Source organism: Gorilla gorilla, chromosome 13 (assembly GCF_029281585.2).
Source record: "Gorilla gorilla gorilla isolate KB3781 chromosome 13, NHGRI_mGorGor1-v2.1_pri, whole genome shotgun sequence".
In the NCBI taxonomy this organism is placed as follows: Eukaryota; Metazoa; Chordata; class Mammalia; order Primates; family Hominidae; genus Gorilla; species Gorilla gorilla.
In genome coordinates this window covers 72,958,890-72,976,687 of record NC_073237.2, presented here as the reverse complement: position 1 = coordinate 72,976,687, position 17,798 = coordinate 72,958,890, and the positions used below count along the sequence as shown (strand labels likewise).

General features: G+C 42.8%; 1 protein-coding gene and 1 long non-coding RNA gene across 10 annotated transcripts in view; one reads left to right on the top strand and one right to left on the bottom strand.

Moving 5' to 3' along the window:
- The window catches only part of LOC109028369 (uncharacterized), a 32,161-nt gene extending 18,042 nt beyond the window's left edge, over positions 1-14,119 (bottom strand). Inside the window, exon 1 of the long non-coding RNA XR_008668552.2 lies at positions 13,967-14,119. This is a non-coding gene — a long non-coding RNA (uncharacterized lncRNA). The remainder of the gene's footprint in view (positions 1-13,966) is intronic.
- PRUNE2 (prune homolog 2 with BCH domain) overlaps positions 1-17,798 on the top strand; it is a 292,041-nt gene that overhangs the window by 135,134 nt on the left and 139,109 nt on the right. The gene's annotated exons all lie outside the window — the stretch shown is intronic.

Sequence of the window (17,798 nt, the reverse complement as noted above, 5' to 3'; positions counted from 1 at the left end):
TGACCAACATGGAGAAACCCCATCTCTACTAAAAATAGAAAATTAGCCGGACATGGTGGCACGTGCCTGTAATCCCAGCTACTTGGGAGGCTGAGGCAGGAGAATCACTTGAACCCGGGAGGCGGAGGTTGCGACAAGCCGAGATTGTGCCATTGCACTCCAGCCTGGGCAAGAGGAGCGAAACTCTTAACAACAATTTTTACTTGGAAGAAATGGAAAGCAACCTTAATGTCCATCAATAGAGGAAGGATTGAATCAATTATGATACAGCCATGCAAAGAAGTGCTACGGAGCTACTGGAAAACAGTTCAGTTATTCTGTATGTATTGACCCTGAGGGATGTCCCCAGTGTATTGAAGTAAAAAATTGTTTTAAGCTGCAGAATAGTGTGTATAATTTAATCTCATATTTTAAAGGGCAAGAGATTTATACGATCTGAAGAGAAACCAGAGTATAATAATCTCATATTTTAAAAGCAAAGCAATAAGATCCAACCCATATATGAGTACCATAATGAAAGATTCTAAGAATATCTCTCAAACTGTCAATATTGGTTGATGAAGTCTGCATATGAGTACCATAATGAAAGGTTCTAAGAATATCTCTTAAACTGTCAATATTGGTTGAGAAGGTCTGCTGAGAGGACTGGAAAGGGTTGAGTTATATATCTTTGTTTGACTTGTTAAAACAAGGCATCTATTACTACTGTAATTTAAATTTTTTATAAAGTACAGTGTTTTTGGTGGTAGGAATTATGCAAAGTAAAGACTCACAATTTCTTTTTTATTTTAATGTAGCGTAGAATCCGTACAGAGTCTCATACCATGCAAATGTCCAGTGATTTGTGATTAAATCATAGAAGATTCCAATTACTTGGGTGGTAAGAAATTCAAAAGAAAGTGGTCAGATTAAGGTGAGGTAAACCATAAATTATTTTCTGAAGTGAATTTTTTATGAGATGACTTCAACTTTGACAAAATTGTTGATCTAGTCAGCAGGGATATACACACACACACACACACACACACACACACACACACACATATACATATATATATCAACCCAAAGATAAGAGACCCAGAGAACGTTCTAGGTGCGGCTGCAGACAGACTTGATAGTCGTTGACATGGGGCCAGGAGTAGTAGCTCATGCCTGTAATCCCAGCACTTTAGCAGGCCAAGGCAGGAGGATCACTTGAGGTCAGGAGTTTGAGACCAGCTTGGCCAACATGGCGAACCCCTGTCACTACTAAAAATACAAAAATTAACTGGGCACAGTGGCGCAGGCCTGTAATCCCAGCTACTTGGGAGGCTGAGGCAGGAGAATTGTTTGAACCCAGGAGGTGGAGGTTGCAGTGAGCTGAGATCGCACCACTGCACTCCAGCCTGGGCGACACAGCGAGAATCCACCTCAAAAAAAAAAAAAGGAAAATCATTGGCATGGAAGTACTAGTTCAAGGGCAAGGTATAGCCAAGCTTTCTGGGGAGGGGAATTAGACTTATGTGATCCTCCTTATCAGGCAGCAGTGCTGGGATGGCCAGGGAGGGATTGGTGGGGCTGGGAGGTGACAGGACTCCCTCTGACCTGCCGCCGTGATGCACGTATAGCTGGAGGGCAGTTTCCAAATCATTGAAGAAAGAACAGGGAAGATCAGAGAGATGTGAATGTACAATTATTAATACTTCCAGTCCTTGCTCTGTTACACCCAAAGTGAGGAACCAAGAGGGTTAGGAAGCCAGAGAAGATGAGAATAGCAATAGTGGGCATGAAAGGGTAATGCTGAAAACACCGAAAAGGACAGTGTTCGGATAGAAGATAGGAGCCAGTGTGCGCTCCCTCCAGCTGGGTTTTTACACCCCTGGATAGACTTGTGCTGGGCGGGCTGGATTCATTTAAAGATTCACGAGAGATGCACGATATGTATTAAAAAAAAAATAGGGTCAAGAGATGAGGCTTTAAGGTGCCTCCTGTTAGGGGAGGAGGAAGATGAGAAGTCAGCAAAGAAAGTAGGGAAACAACCATGAGAGCAGTGCCATGCAGTCACAGAAGCGAAGGTTCTGGAAAATAGTTCTTTTTCTTTTTAAAGAGTTGATCAATGGAGTCAAGGGCAAGGAAGAAGTGGAAAGCAAGGAAAATAAAGAATCTGTGCTTTTTTCTTTCTTTCTTTCTTTTTTTTTTTTTTTTGAGACAGAGTTTTGCTCTTTTTGCCCAGGCTGGAGCGCAGTGGCACAGTCTTGTCTCACTGAAACCTCTGCCTCCCGAGTTCAAGCTATTCTCCTGCCTCGGCCTCTCGAGTAGCTGGGATTAGAGGCGTGTGCCACCATGCCTAGAGAATTTTGTATTTTTAGTAGAGACAAGGTTTCACCATGTTGGTCAGGCCGGTCTTGAACTCCCGACCTCAAGTGATCTGCCCACCTTGACCTCCCAAAGTGCTGGGATTACAGGCGTGACCCACAGTGCCTGGCCAAAGATTCTATTTTGAATAGGTCCTTGGTGACTGCCGACAATAGTTTCAGTAGAGGAGAGTTTACTAATTTGTTAAACAGATATTTATTCATCAGTAAGTATGTTGGAGACGCTATACCAGAACACAGCAGTGAATAAGACAGGCAAGGTTATGATTTCACGAAGCCTACCTTTGCCTTGGGGGGAAGGTGTGGCGAGGTGGGAGAGGTAGATGATAAACAATAAATAAGGAAAATGGTCATTTTGAATAGCGATCATGTGTATGCGTTGTGTATGTGTATGCCTGTGTATGAGTTGACAGTGACAGTGGTAGGGTTGGACTGCAGAACAGTGCTTTGGAGAGAAAGCCCTCACAGACAAAGTGATGTTTGGACTCCCTATGTGATAAGAAGCTACACATGAAAAAATCTGGGGATTGTACATTTCAGGCTGAAGAAATGGCAAATCCTAAGGCCCTAAAGCAGGAGCAAAATTGACGTATTTGAAGAAGGCGAGTGTGATTGGAGCTCTGTGATTGGGGGGAAGTGGCGCAGGATGAAATGAGGGAGGTATGTAGGGACCAAAACATGGAAGGAAAGCAAGATTCCCAGAAAAAGTGGATGGGAGAGGCACTGTCCATGAACATGATCCAGTTGTCCAAGAAAGTTAATTTAGCAGAAAGAAATGGAGTGTTAATGTTGGTTCAGATGCAGAACCTAATATGTGTTTTATTTTAAATAAGGGAGGGTTAAGCATCCTTAAAGACATAAGAAAAGAGAAAGCTGACTCCTTTTCTTCCAGTGACCATTAGTAACATATTCTCCCACAAGGCACACAGCCACCCACTCAATGCTGTCATTAATCCCACACAGATAGGCTTTGCCTGGGGAGTGAACATATGGTATCCCCTGAAGCTTTTGTCTTTTCCGCTTGAAGCTAGTTTGTAAAAATCAAAAATGATATTGCATTTACATTGGTATATTTCTAAAGAGTTTTTTTTTTTTTTTTTTTTTTTTTTTGAGGCAGAGTCTTGCTCTGTCACCCAGGCTGGAGTGCAGTGGTGCAATCTTGACTCACTGCAACCTCCGCCTCCCAGGTTCAAGCGATTCTCCTGCCTCAGCCTCCCAAGTAGCTGGAACTACAGGTGCCTGCCACCACGCGTGGCTATTTTTTTTGTATTTTTAGTAGAGACGGGGTTTCATCATGTTGGCCAGGATGGTCTCAATCTCTTGACCTCGTGATCAGCCTGCCTTGGCCTCCCAAAGTACTGGGATTATAGGCATGAGCCACCGCGTCTGGCCTCTAACGAGATATTTCTAAAGGTTAGGCCTTCAGAATTTTAAAGCTGGATCTTAGAGGTTATCTAACCTAACCTCTCCATTTCATAGATAAGGAAAGTGAGTCCCAGAAAAGCAGTGGTTTGGCCAAGTTCAGAAAGCTAAACAGTGACTGTGGATGTATGATTCTGTCTCTTAACTCCTAATCCAAATGTCTTCTCACTAGATAAGGCTGTGCCTTCTACATTTGAAGGCTCAAACCCCATGGATGGATGGAGGGAAGGATGGATGGAGGGATGGATGGATAGATGGATAGTTTACTCATTCATTCAGTTATGCAAGAAAGATTGAGCCACCTCCCCATCAGACAGTGTTTTAATTGCTAGAATGCAATTATGAGAGCTGTTTATAGTGCCTGTCTCTATTCTGTATGCCTTCCTTACCTCAGTTGAATCCAGGGAGGTATATAATCCCACCATTCTATTGAAAACCCTCGTCAAGATCACTAGTGACCTCTGTTATCAAATATAAGGACTATTTACCTATTCTTATCTTTATTCATAGCATTCAAAACAATTGACTACTTCCTTCTCCTTGATGTCTATTTCATCTTGGCTTCTATGGCATCATTTTCTTCCAAATGCCCCCCACCTGCTGGAAGCTCTGTTTCTGTTTCCTTTGCTGGCTCCTCCTCTTGTGTTTAACTTCTACATGTTGGAATTCCCAGCTTGGTTCCAGCTCATTGACTTTTCTCTAACTGCATGTCCACTCTAAGTGGTTATATGTTAATGCCACGTCCCCAACAAATGTACATCTACTACTGAACTCAAAACGTATATCTCTAACTTGCCTGTTTGATATCTCCATTTAAATATCTAATGGGTATCTCAAATTTAACATGTGCTAAACAGAACCTTTGACTTTTTCTCCAAATCTGCTCTGCATCATTCTTCTCTCTCAGTATAGTTAGCAACATTAAACAAGTGTCTTCTATGTGCCAGAGTCTGTTGTAGACATTGGGGTTACAGTAGTGATGAAACAGACAAAAATCTCTAATATCAAGTACCTTACATTCCAGTGGAGGGAGAAGGATCATGGAAGCCAAGCAAATAGCTTGTTCACTCCAAAAAGGCCTAGGCCCAGCCACCACCTCTCACCTTAACCATTGCAATAACTTAACTGGTCTCCCTGCTCCTACCCTTCTGCTGTCCTATCAACATAGCAACCAGAGTAATTTGTATAAAACACAAATATAACACAAACACAAAACCTCTTCCCCAACTTTAAACCTTCTAGTCACTTCCCATAGCTCTTTGAATAAAATTCCAAACCCATTCCCATGGCCTACAGACCTCTGTATCATCAGGTCCTTCCCACCATGTGGATCTTCCTGGTCTCCCTCGGCTGCAGCCACACAAATCTCCCCTCTGTTTTTCTGATGCCAGCTTCTCGGCACTTGCTATTTCTTCTGTCTGGAATACTCTGACTTCAGAATATGAAAGGAGGTGGCCACTCCCATCATGCAAGAATGCCAACCCACATACAACCATACCATTTCTCAGATTTCCCAGTTTAAACCTTCCTTATGTCTTATCATGCTCCTTCCCGTCACACTATGTTGACACGTTGCTATTAAAAATTATCTTATTTATTTATTTATTTGTTGTCTGCCTCCATGCACTGAAATGCAGCTCCATGAGAGCAGTGACATGTCTGTCTTGTTGGCTCCTATATCACTGGTGCCTAGAACAGTGCCAGAAACACAGGAGTTGTTCAGAAGTATTTGCTCTGTGAATCAACGAATCATTGAATGCATTGTGAATGAGGTTATTGGTCCTACCCTTGCCCAACAAATAATCTTTTAACCCTAACGAAGTTGAGATCCACAGGTCAATTCTGAAGGTGCTCCTCTAGTGAAGTCTTGTCCAAATGTGAGTTCCCATCTTTACTAATATCTTTCAGACAGTGTAACTCAATCGAAGTGCTTAGTCCATGGCAACTCATTAAATTTCCTTTCCTCTTTTATTTATTGACTCATGGGCATCTCTCACTGTCTAAACACAGAAGAAAGCTCCCTCTTCCCCATGCTTCCCCATGCCCTTTATCCCACTCCCTCTTCCCCACTACCCCTCTCCTTCTCCATATTGGGCCTCCCAGCACTTCCTATCACTGCCATACCATTCTCCTCCCCACCTGCTCTTCTGCAGTATCCACCAACGTGGCTTTTAATCTCTCAGTCCTCAGAGAGCACAGGAGAGGCAAGGAAGCTAAATAGACGACACCAGATCCTCTCTTGGGGATGGGGGATATGAAACTTCATCTGTTCATTACTTTTGTGTCGTCCCAGTTCATTGGTAGAACTGGGCAAGTACACCACCAGCTTGTGTTTGAAGTGGTATTACGAGTATGTTTTCTCCAGGAGAGTAGAGAGTAGTTGCATCTAATTCAGACTTGGGGTGAGCACTCCCAGAAGCACACCTATGCTTGTTATGGCTCACTTAGATGACTACACTTACTGCAAAGCCTATTAATACTTAAGCCACATAGTATACCAGGTACTGTACTAAGTCCTTTAAGGTAACTTATTTAAACCTCACGTAACTCTGTGACACCAGTACTCCTGCTATGATCCCATTTTATGGATGTGGCAACTGAAATTAAGTAACTTGCTCAAGATCTCATGACCAGTAATTGACTTGACTTCCACTGCAGGCAGCACCTGGGCTTTTTGTCATGATGCTATAATACTGCCCCGACCAGAAGAAGACCTCAGTCTTCACATCGTTTGACACAGGACTTGAGGAAAAGTACACATTGCCAGATGGAGCTAGAAGGGGAGATGGTGCACGAGGTGGGAGGAGTGCAGGTGTGTGGTAGTGGATGTGTCTCAGAAATGGCAACCATTCAACGAGGTTGGAGCCGAAGACACAGTGGGGAGTGAAGGAAGCTATTTTATCTGTTTTTAAAAAATTGTAAATCAGAAACCGAATATCCAGTTTGCTGGTTTCTTTTGAGGATTGCTCTGCCTGGGATTTATCTTGAGTCCAACTAAAAGCGTTTTACCTGGGTTGTTTGGATTAAGATTGCCAAGCTGTGGAGCCACTGAGGCTCCTTACGTGTCCACAGCCATGCTCGTGGCGAAGGGCCTGGCTCTGGAGCTCAATCTCATGTGGTCGTGTATGTAGGGACCTCCACCTCCATACAAGAGCTAGGACTGGAGGAGCCACAGACAGTCATTCTACACTGCCTGCATTTTGAACATGTAAAAAGAAATGTGGAGAGTTTGGAGAGTTTGAAAAGGATGGTCCAGGGGGCTGGGGGTAAAATTACTGCAAGAGTATCTCACCACCTCTCTCAGAGTTTGTTAAGAAATGAACATGTGTGGAATCTATAGTAAAAAGTGGTATTAAGCATTTTAAAGATGGGCCTCTTCCAGAAAGTTCGAGCCAAGCAGACCGCCATCTGGATTATTCCCATCGTAGTTGCTCTCTCTGCGTACATTTCTGCAACCGCCATTCCTGCCTCCCTTATTAATAGGTTATCCGGAAATGACTTTGGATCACTTCTTCCTATGTTAACACACTTTTTGATGAAATAACAGAGAGTATTGTCATTAAAGATTTGGAAAAAAGTTAAATCTTTACAGGAGTCAAATGCAGCGCATTTAATGGTTGATGTAGAACTCAGGGCAAAGAAATCACTTTTTCCAACAACAGAAGGAAACTGTTGGTGACTTCCAAATTGGCTAAAGGTCCTTGTTCTAACCATTCTTTTTGTTTAAAATTACTAACCTTAAAAATGATTTCAGAGTTGGCACCAGATGCATTGGAGGCTGCTAAAGTACACTTAGGAAAGACTTTAAAGCCATTAAAGTTATATGACAGTATTTTGAAGTTGTCTTTTAAATGTGATGGACCCAGTTGTTTGACCATACATGATACATAATACAATACAGCTCCAGAGTGGCATTATTTGGAACAGAGTTTATGAATCATTTAAAAATTGTACCTATAACCAATGCAAAAGCTATAATTTCATATAAAGCTATAAATAATCTATCTCAAAATCTACATAAGATAGATTGACAGAGTGCTATTTGGAGTTTATGGGTCTTTTGATAAACTTTGATTAATATTCTCAAGTCAATCATTGTTGAATGAAGTATTTTAAAATTATTTGGTGAAAATTGTGTGTGTTTTCCAGTGTTTTCTAAAGACTTTCACTTTCTAATGGAAATTCAGAGCCACCTAGTGACCAAAAGTAAAATGTCTAAAGTATAAAACATGACAACAAAAACTCCCAGCAAAAGAGAAAAGCAATCATTTGACCCCAGGCTTTGATGTCCAGAGATAAAATTGTATCCAGTTCAGGTCTACAAAAGTAGAATTCTTACAAATTAAATTGACTAAGTCTTTTGTTATTTGGGGATTAAAAGCCCCTAAACATAGACTTGAGGTATATAGATGATTAATTTTTGTTGACACCATTTTATCAAATGAGAATTGTCTGACTTACACAAATATAGGTGACTGTTCCTCACAGATGCATCACCCCTTCCTTGATGGTGTGTTCCACTTCTGACCAGTTTGTGTATTATGACTCAAGAAAAAAAAAGATGGGGCAGCAATCTCACAGAAGACAGGACCAATGGTGGAGGAGAAAGAAAGGCATGAGGTAGATTTAAACTCCCCAAATGAGGCTTCTAATTCAGATTCATTTTTCAGCATAAAGATTCAAGCAATTCTATTAAATTTTGTTGGATTAAATTCAGCAAACCTCTGTTGAGTCTTTTTTTTTTTTTTTTTTTTTTTTGAGACAGAGTCTCAGTCTGTCACCCAGGCTGGAGTGCAGTGGTGTGATCTCGGCTCACCGCAACCTCTGCCTCCTGGGTTCAAGCAATTCTCGTGCGTCAGCCTCCCAAGTAGCTGGGACTACAGCATGGGCCACCGCACCCAGCTAATTTTTGTATTTTTAATAGAGATGGAGTTTCGCAGTGTTGGCCAGGCTGTTCTCGAATTTCTGGCCTCAAGTGATCCACCCACCTCCACCTCCCAAAGTGCTGGGATTACAGGTCACCGCGCCCGGCCCGAGTCTGGACATGTACAGGTTTCTTGCTAGGCATGAATGTAGTAAATCTAAGATGCATGTAGAGAGCCAGGGTTTTCGGCTTGGTTGAAGTAGAGCGAGTCTAGAAGGACATATAGAAGATGAGGGTGGAGAGGTAGGACGTGGCTGTGATGTGGAATACTGTGATACCTGTTACTTTTGGGGGGCTTTTGGCTAAAATCATGGTCATAGTTAGGATGATTAATCTGGATGCAGCATGTAGTGTGGACTAATGCAGGGTAAACAGATGTCAGGAAGAGCAGTGAGGTTATTCTAATGGTTTTGGATACAAGTCATAAGCATGTGACCTGGAATTATTAAAGTAAGAAGGGAAACAGTAGATAAGAGAAAAAGAGAAGAATCTTTGGTACTGATATGGGGGAGCAGTGATATCAAGGGTGACTCCAAAATATCTGCCCTAGGTGATGAGGAAAAGAAAATGATAGAAATAATATCCTATAGCATCAGTAATGGAAATAAGGGTACCAGGGAAGTAGCTGGTGTGTGATGGAGAAAGTGTGAGTATGGTTTTGATATCCATCCATTCATTCAGAAACATATACGGAGTGCCTGCTGTGTGCCGGGTGCTCAGGTTGCAGTACCATCAACAGACCCCAACTGCCAGATACCCAGGGAAGAGGAAGGCAGCCCTGTTTCTACACCAAGGAGCCAGATTAGATCCAATGGACAAGCTCTTTGCCAAGTGCACCAGCTTTTTAAACTAATTTATTTAAATTGCAGGGGATAACTATTATTATGTTAGTGTACAAAGGAAGTGAAACTGGAGAATTCCCTGACTGCCCTCGCAGGACGTGTGACTGGGTGTGGCTCATCTGTTTGGCAGCTGTGTGCTCAAACCCCTTATGGGAGGAGGAGCACGCAGATGGGCAGGTGCAGGAGCCAGGGCGAGTGCTTTTGGGCTCCGGCCCCATGGTAGCATCTAGGGCTGGGTGTCTGTGACTCCCAAAGCCCCAGTGGGCATGCTACAGTGCTCTTTTAACTCTGCAGTCCACAGATGGCTTAAGTGTTAACCAGCTCAGTGCCCTCTTGGTACCTGGGTTCTTGTCCAGCATCCAGGAAGAATCAGGCCACGTGGATAAATTGAAAGATGGTAAATGTGGGGGATTTTATTGCCAGACGAAGATGGCTTTCAGCAGGATGGATGGGGAGCTGGAAAGGGAATGGAGTGGGAAGATGATCTTCCCCTGGAGTTCAGCCACTCTCCTTTCCAAATGACCCCAGCCAAAGTCCTCTCGATGTTCAAACACTCCTTTTCTTCTCTCCTTCTCTGCCACACTGCTCTTCTGCTGTTCCTCTGCTCTTCTGCTCATCTGCTCATGGAGCCTGGGGTTTGGGGTCTGTATGGGTACAGGATAGCAGGGCATGGTGGGCCAAAAGGCAACATTTGGGTGTGAAAACAGGAATGCTTATTCCCATTTAGGGATACGGGTTTCCAGGATTGAGGGTGGGGTGAGGGAACTGCCCTCTTCTACCCAGTATCTCCCTGCTTCCTGTTTGTATCAGAGGTAAGTATGAGTTCACAGTCACACAAAAACTCTGTGACAGAGGCAGGCATCAAATGCACTATTTCCATTACACCTCAAATGGTGGTCTCCAGGGAGGGAGACCCAGACAGGGAGGTGAGCAGGCAAGGCTTCTGTGGCTGAACACTCTACCTTGAGGGGACTGTAACCCTGTCAGCTCAGTGGCCACCAGCTAAAAGGGGCTTGTTTCTTCCAGTATGAAGTCTGCTTCTCCAGCAAACACCTGCTTTGCACTGGAGCAGAGCAGACCTTAGGTTCTTGTCCCTATTTGCCACTTTCTGATCTGCTCCTGTCTGAACCCCCTGAGCCCCTCCTAGACTACGTTGCCTGGACCAGTTCCCCTGGTCAAGGGTGATCATGGAATAGAAAAGGATCAGAAGCTTTGACTTTAAATTCACAGCCATTTGCTACCCGTAATTTTTTTTTCCTGGACCTATCACAAAAATTTCCTGTGGTTTCAGCCTTCTTATCCACCTATCCAGATTGTGTTGAGGGTTAAATGTGATAATGTAGAGAGAAATGCTTGTATGGATTGTAAAGTTCTGTGGGGTATAAAATGCCTGCATCCTTTCCAAACACCGTGATTCATCTGGGCATTGTGGTGCTTGCCTGTAGTCCCAGCTACTCAGGAGGCTGAGGCGGGAGCAGCCCTTGAGGCTTGAGACTGCAGTGAGCTAGTATCATGGTGCTGCACTCCATCCTAACTGACAGTGAGACTCTGTCTCAAAAAAAAAAAAAAAAAAATTTTTTTTTTAAAGATATAACAACCAGGCACCCTGATTCAACAGAGCAATTATTTCCTATCATTGTTATTCCCACTTGATTCTCCTGCAACTCTCTGCAGCACTAAGCAAGGAAACCCCTCAGCACCTCCTGGACTGAAAATACTAGGAGTTATGCATGCAGATTCCTTTAAGAACCATACCACCCATGGTTGGACAGGAGGGTGACTTCAGCACTACTTCTTAGTTTCACCAAGTTTGCATTTATTTAAGTTCTACACAGTTTGTCCCAAAAGCCTCAGTGCAGTTTTACGTGTTAATAGTGTCAGATATAAAAATACTAAAAACTTACAAAACACTGCTTTTGGAAGTTTAGTTATTTTCATCTCTTTTACTCTATTAGTTTTATAAGTTTTGAATAATGTATTTTGAACTTTCTATTTTGTTATAGTCTCCTGACTGAAGATAGCAAAGGTTAACTAAAAGAAAAAATTATTATTTAAAAAATTTTTTAATTCACAGAACTAAATCAGTATAAAAGGAATGAAAACAAACTTTCAAATGATGTTTTATGTAAGTTTTTAGTATGCATATTTCTGAAGTCATTAAAGCTTAAAACTGCACTAAGACTTTTGGGATCTATTCTAATCTCTCTTTTTTTGGGTGGGGGCTCAGGTGATCCTCCTGCCTCAGCTTCCTGAGTCACTGGAACTATAGATGCATGCCACCATGTACAGCTAATTTTTGTAGAGATGGGATTTCTCCATGTTACCCAGGCTGGTCTTGAACTCCTGGGCTCAAGTGATTCCCTGCCTCCACTTCCCAAAGTGCTAGGGTTACAGGTATGAGCCACCATGCCTGGCCTGTTGTAATCTCTTGACCATTCCACAAGAAACAAAGCTTTGGGCTTCATTAATAAATTCTTCCTCACTTCAGTTATTATCGCAATTATTACCAATTGAGCCCTTCACTCTGGCAGTGATTTATTGGCATTCTCTAATATTAGTCATCTCAAGCAGAAAAACTTAGAATGGTTTATAGATGCTTTAGTTTCTGAAATTTCAGTCTGAATCCTAGTTTAGACCCTTTACTCATTTACATACGAGTAAAAAGCAGTTTTCAAAACTAACATGACTCAGAATGCAGCCAAGCAATCAAAAAAAGCTTCTCTTTGAGTTTGCCAGTTGACAGTATTTTTCTGGCAGTAGTTAGTACATCTAAATATTAACTAATTATTCTAGCTTGTAATATTCGCTGCTGGTTTCATTGAATGAGGTGGGAGTAGGTCAAATCTACAGACCATTCACAATCTCCAAATGCAAATAAAGTAGCATTTGTTTGTAGGTGGAACCAAATGATTATAAATGGATGGTGAGCCATCTCCTGGGATTGGATATAAAGGTCCTGTAAACGCAGAATTGTATCAACAAACAGCTGTTGGGAAAATACTATTATGCTGTAATAGCTGCTATTAAAATCCATTAGCAGTCTTGATGGCCTGTTTGAATTTGATGCATCATTTGCTCTGAATAGCATTTCTTCCTAAAGTTTTGCAGTAGAATTTATGCAGATTGATAGGTGGTAACAGTGATATTCTGGGAGATTAATACTGATTAAACACTTTGCTTGCATTGGCTATTCCAGCCCCCCCAAAATGCTGCAAATACTGCAGTTTAAGTATCACGGGGGGGCAGGGCACGGGCAGGGTGGGTGGGGGAACAGCATCAAGCATCAAGGCACCCCCCTGTCCCTGGTGGTGGAGGCTTTCTCACACTTGGTGTGAAACATCCATTTTGCTTCCATGACAAATGTTTGCAGACTTGAAGCAAGTCCTCTGTTTCCCACTTTTTAATAACCTGCCTTTTCCTCATCCTAGTACCTTTTCCAGACTCAGGGAATCCTCCTGGGAGGCCACAGTGCCTTCAGGACACAATCTGGCTGAAAATGTTAGACGTCTAATGAGATTTTGAAAAACACATGTATTGGCAAAGAGAATGCAGCTGTTCTGATGGAGGAAGCATTCAAATGTTAGGATGGAAAGCCAGCGCTGGTTCCTAGTTGCGACAGCCATGCAACTCTGGGAAGAATGGGGAAGCAGCGCCATCTGGCCAGTGAGCCATACAGGCAGCTCCCAGGGGTTTACCAATTCAAAGAGGAGAGCTGGCAGGGACTAGTTTAGGCCAGCTTCACAGTTCCTGGGTGCCGTGAGTGATCCAGGATATACAGAGACGTTTTCATGCAGATTAGAAGAGACGTTAGGGTAAGTCACTGATAAATGTGGAATACATTAAATCAAGAGTAATTTTTTATCTTAAAAAAGCAGTTCCTTTTGACATATGCACTTACATGACCTCTCATTAGTTGGGGGATTTTCAGATATTCATCAAAATGGCTCTGTGAAGAGCTGAGGTTTGTTAATTTTAAGTATTTTTCATCTACTTTCACTTTCTTAGTAGCCAAAGCTGGTGGTTGGTAGGAGGTGAAAGGGAAGGACCACCAGGAAATTATTTGAAAGTTTCGCTCCTCAAAGTATGATCCCCTGGCGAGGCGCGGTGGCTCACGCCTATAGTCCCAGCACTTTGGGAGGCCAAGGCAGGTGGATCACTTAAGCTCAGGAGTTCAAGATCAGCCTGGACAACATGGCAAAACCTTGTCTCTACTAAAAATGCAAAAATTTACCAGGGCGTGGTGGCATGCACCTGTGGTCTCAGCTACTTGGCGGGCTGAAGTGAGACAATCGTTTGAACTAGGGAAGTCGACCTGCAGTGAGCCAAGATTGCGTCACTGCACTCCAGCCTGGGATGACAAAGTGAGACCCTGACTCAAAACAGAAACAAAAACAAAGTATGGTCAGCAGCAGATTGAGCGTTACCTGGAAGCTTGTGAGAAATCCAGATTCTCCCCGAGGTATCTGAATCAGAATCTGCATTTTAATAAGACCCCTTCTTGCCCCTTGAATGCCTTCCCTGACTCCTCAAGGCAGGCTTCTAGATTCCTGCGCTCTCCTCCCAGTGTTCTTTGTCCACACCCCCGCTAGACAGTGTAGCTTCTTGAATGCTTAGCCACAAATTCTTTAGGGCAGGAAGCTGAGTATTTTTTTTTATATCCCCAGAGTGGCACATGGTGTTCACTTAACCACCCATCCAGCCATCCATTCCTCCCTCCCTCATTCTCTCTCTCCATCGGTTTATCTTTTTTTCATTCGTTTACTCATTTATTTATTTCTTCACTCATTCAGTAAGTATCCATCTACCGTGAATGAGCCAGTGCTTTAGGTATCAAGGATATGGTGTGAACATGATAAAGTCCCTGTTGCTGTGCTGGGGGCAGGGGAGACGAATAGCGAACACATAAACAATTAAATATACAGTGTGATTTCATGTTTTGAGAAAGTGCCTTAAAGAAAAATAAATCAGGGTTTGGGAATACAGAAGTCCTCCAGTAAGTATCTGTTTAGTCATCGAATGAATAAAAAAGATAAATTAGTAATGATATTAAAAAGAGTGATAAGGAACCATAAAAAGTTTTTTTGTTTTTGTTTTTGTTTTTTTAGGGTTTTTTTTTTTTTTTTTTTTTTTGAGACCGAGTCTCACTCTGTCACCAGGCTGGAGTGCAGTGCCACAATCTCGGCTCACTGCAGCCTCCACCTCCCGGGTTCAAGCGATTCTCCTGCCTCAGCCTCCCAAGTAGCTGGGACTACAGCAGTGTGCCACCATGCCCAGCTAATTTTTGTATTTTTTAGTAGAGACAGGGTTTCACCATATTGGCCAGGATGGTCTCCATCTCTTGACCTCGTGATCTACCTGCCTTGGCCTCCCAAAGTGCTGGGTTTACAGACGTGAGCCACCATGCCTGGCCGGAAGGATATAAAGTTTTAATGAAATTTTAAGAGCTAAGGTGATGGACTTAGGAAACGTCCTACCTAACCGGTCAAATGCAAAGCAAGTGTACAAACTGCCACCATAGCTCCACAAGCATTCAAAAGAAAGACAGGAAGTGTTTGGCCGGTAAAACTCAGCAAGGAGTTGAATTAAGGTAAGAACCACCCGAAGGCACTCCTTAGAAAATGATGTTCATGCGTGCCCATATAAAAAGGGAAGTTCATGGATAGATGATTCATTAGGACCTAAGACATGACAGAATGTTTCTGTTAAGTTAGTGAGGTTGGGCTGTCCTGGGACATACTAATTTATGTGTCAGACGGCAAAATCAGAGGGGAAGTCCTAACACAGCAGAGATAGACCTGTTATTCTGCTTCCCCACCCCACCCCCACTCCCACAAATTAGCAGGTTCTGAGTAGTTCAAACCTGAAGCAGCCTTAAAACTAGCTTTTCTCTATGTTCACTCACATGTGCATCCTTCTCACTGCAAAGGACTATTTTTTTTATTTTTAAGGGACTAGGTGTAAAGAAGAGATGCTGACAATAACACGCATTGGAAAAAATTCCAGATTATTAAGTCATAAAACCTGAGTTCCAGTCTCAGTCTCATCTTTTGCCTCCTACTAGCCATGTGGCCTTTTACAGGTTTGCAATCTGAACCATGTCTAGTCACTAGATCCGTGGTTCTCAGCCCTGCCTGTATGGTGGAATCACTTAGGCAACTTTTTTTTTTTTTTTTTTTCTGAGACAGAGTCTCGCTCAGTCGCCCAGGCTGGAGTGCAGTGGCTCGATCTCAGCTCACTGCAAGCTCCGCCTCCTGGGTTCACGCCATTCTCCTGCCTCAGCCTCCTGAGTAGCTGGGACTACAGGCGCCCGCCACCACGCCCAGCTAATTTTTTTATATTTCTTTTAGTATAGACGGGGTTTCACCATGTTAGCCAGGATGGTCGCGATCTCCTGACCTCGTGATCTGCCCGCCTCGGCCTCCCAAAGTGCTGGCACTTAGGCAAATTTTAAAAACTACTGAAGCGTGGCCCTATTCCTGATTATCTGGACCAGAATCTCAGGGGAGAGGTGAGCACTGGCAGGCCTGGGGGTCGTTTTTCAAAATGCACCCTCAGGTGTTGTAACATTGATCCAGAATGGAGAACCCACAGGTCATCTGTTTCACAAGGTTCCTTATTACTCCTGACAGAGAACAGGAGCTTTTTAAAAATTTTGTTGCAGTAGAAAACGCAGGCCTACATAAGCAGATGGCTCTCAGTTCTAATGTCATATTGTAAGTTTCATATAAATTGCATCCTTTAGTAATAAATATTCTTAAAAACATGTTTTTGGAGGGCACAGTGGCTCACACTTGTAATCCCAGTACTTTGGGAGGTTGAAGCAGGACTCACTTGAATCTAGAAGTTTGAGACCAACCTGGGCAACATAATGAGACTCCATTTCCACAAAAAATACAAAAATTAGCCAGGCATGGTGGCTCTTGCCTGTGGTCCTAGCTACTCAAGGGGCTGAGGCAGAAGGATCCATTGAGCCCAGGAGGTGGAGACTCTAGTAAGTTGTGATCACACCACTGCACTCTAGCCTAGGTGACAGAGCAAGACCCTGTCTCCAAACAAAAACAAAACAGTGTATCTTTGAAAAAGTAATACTTTCTTTAGAGTTAATACATAGTTTAAATATCCCATTCATAGATGATGTTAAAAGCAGTAGTTTTCTTTTTCTATTAGAATTATCAGAGGGGAGCCCAATGGCTCTTTTCAAACGCTCTCAAGGATTGCACTACCCAATCTTTGGGTTATTCAAGTGTAGAACTTGGGCTCTGGAGTCAGTATCCCTAACCAACTGCTGGATCAAATATTTTTAAAGCATGTAGTCTTGCTTAACTTCTCTGCACCCCAGTCTTCCATACCTGTAGATTGGGGAATGATATTAATACCATTATTAACCTGTCCAAAATGATTATTTTGAGGAATTGATAAATTAATCCCTGTGATATGCTCAGAGCATTGCCTGCTGTATTATAAGTGCTGAAATATTCGCTGTTATTATTAACCTTCTATTTAGGAGACTGAAAGCTTATAGAAAAAAGGTTAAGGAGAAAATTTTACTTCCATATAAGGAAAAAAAACTTTCTAATATCCTATCCAAAGATGGAATGAACATCTCATGTGGTCATGAGCTTCCCATCTGTAGAAGTGTTCAATCTCTGGCTTTGTAACTGCCTGCAAGAGTGAGGTGTAAGGCATTTAAATTGAGTGAGTTGCTGGGCGTGGTGGCTCACGCCTGTAATCCCAGCACTTTGGGAGGCCGAGGCAGGCGGATCACGAGGTCAGGAGATCGCGACCATCCTGGCTAACACGGTGAAACCCCATCTCTACTAAAAATACAAAAAATTAGCCAGGTGTGGTGGCGGGCACCTGTAGTCCCAGCTACTTGGGAGGCTGAGGCAGGAGAATGGCGTGAACCCAGGAGGCGGAGTTTGCAGTGAGCTGAGATCGCGCCACTGCACTCCAGCCTGCGCAACAGAGTGCGACTCCGTCTCAAAAAAAAAAAAAAAAAAAAAAAAGGAATTGAGTCAGTCGTTGAACTAAATAGCTTTTAAGGCCCATCTAAATCCTGATATTTGATTTTTCTTTCATTTTAATTTTAGAGTTATATGAGTCTATGAAGAGCCTAACTAATCTATCTCTCTTGGGGAGAAGAAATTTCAGTGGATGCTCCTAAATGATGTCATGGCTTTTCCTGAGATCCAAATTTGATAGTTCTCCACACTTAAATTTGATAGGAACAAAATCCACTGCTTCCAAACCACCACT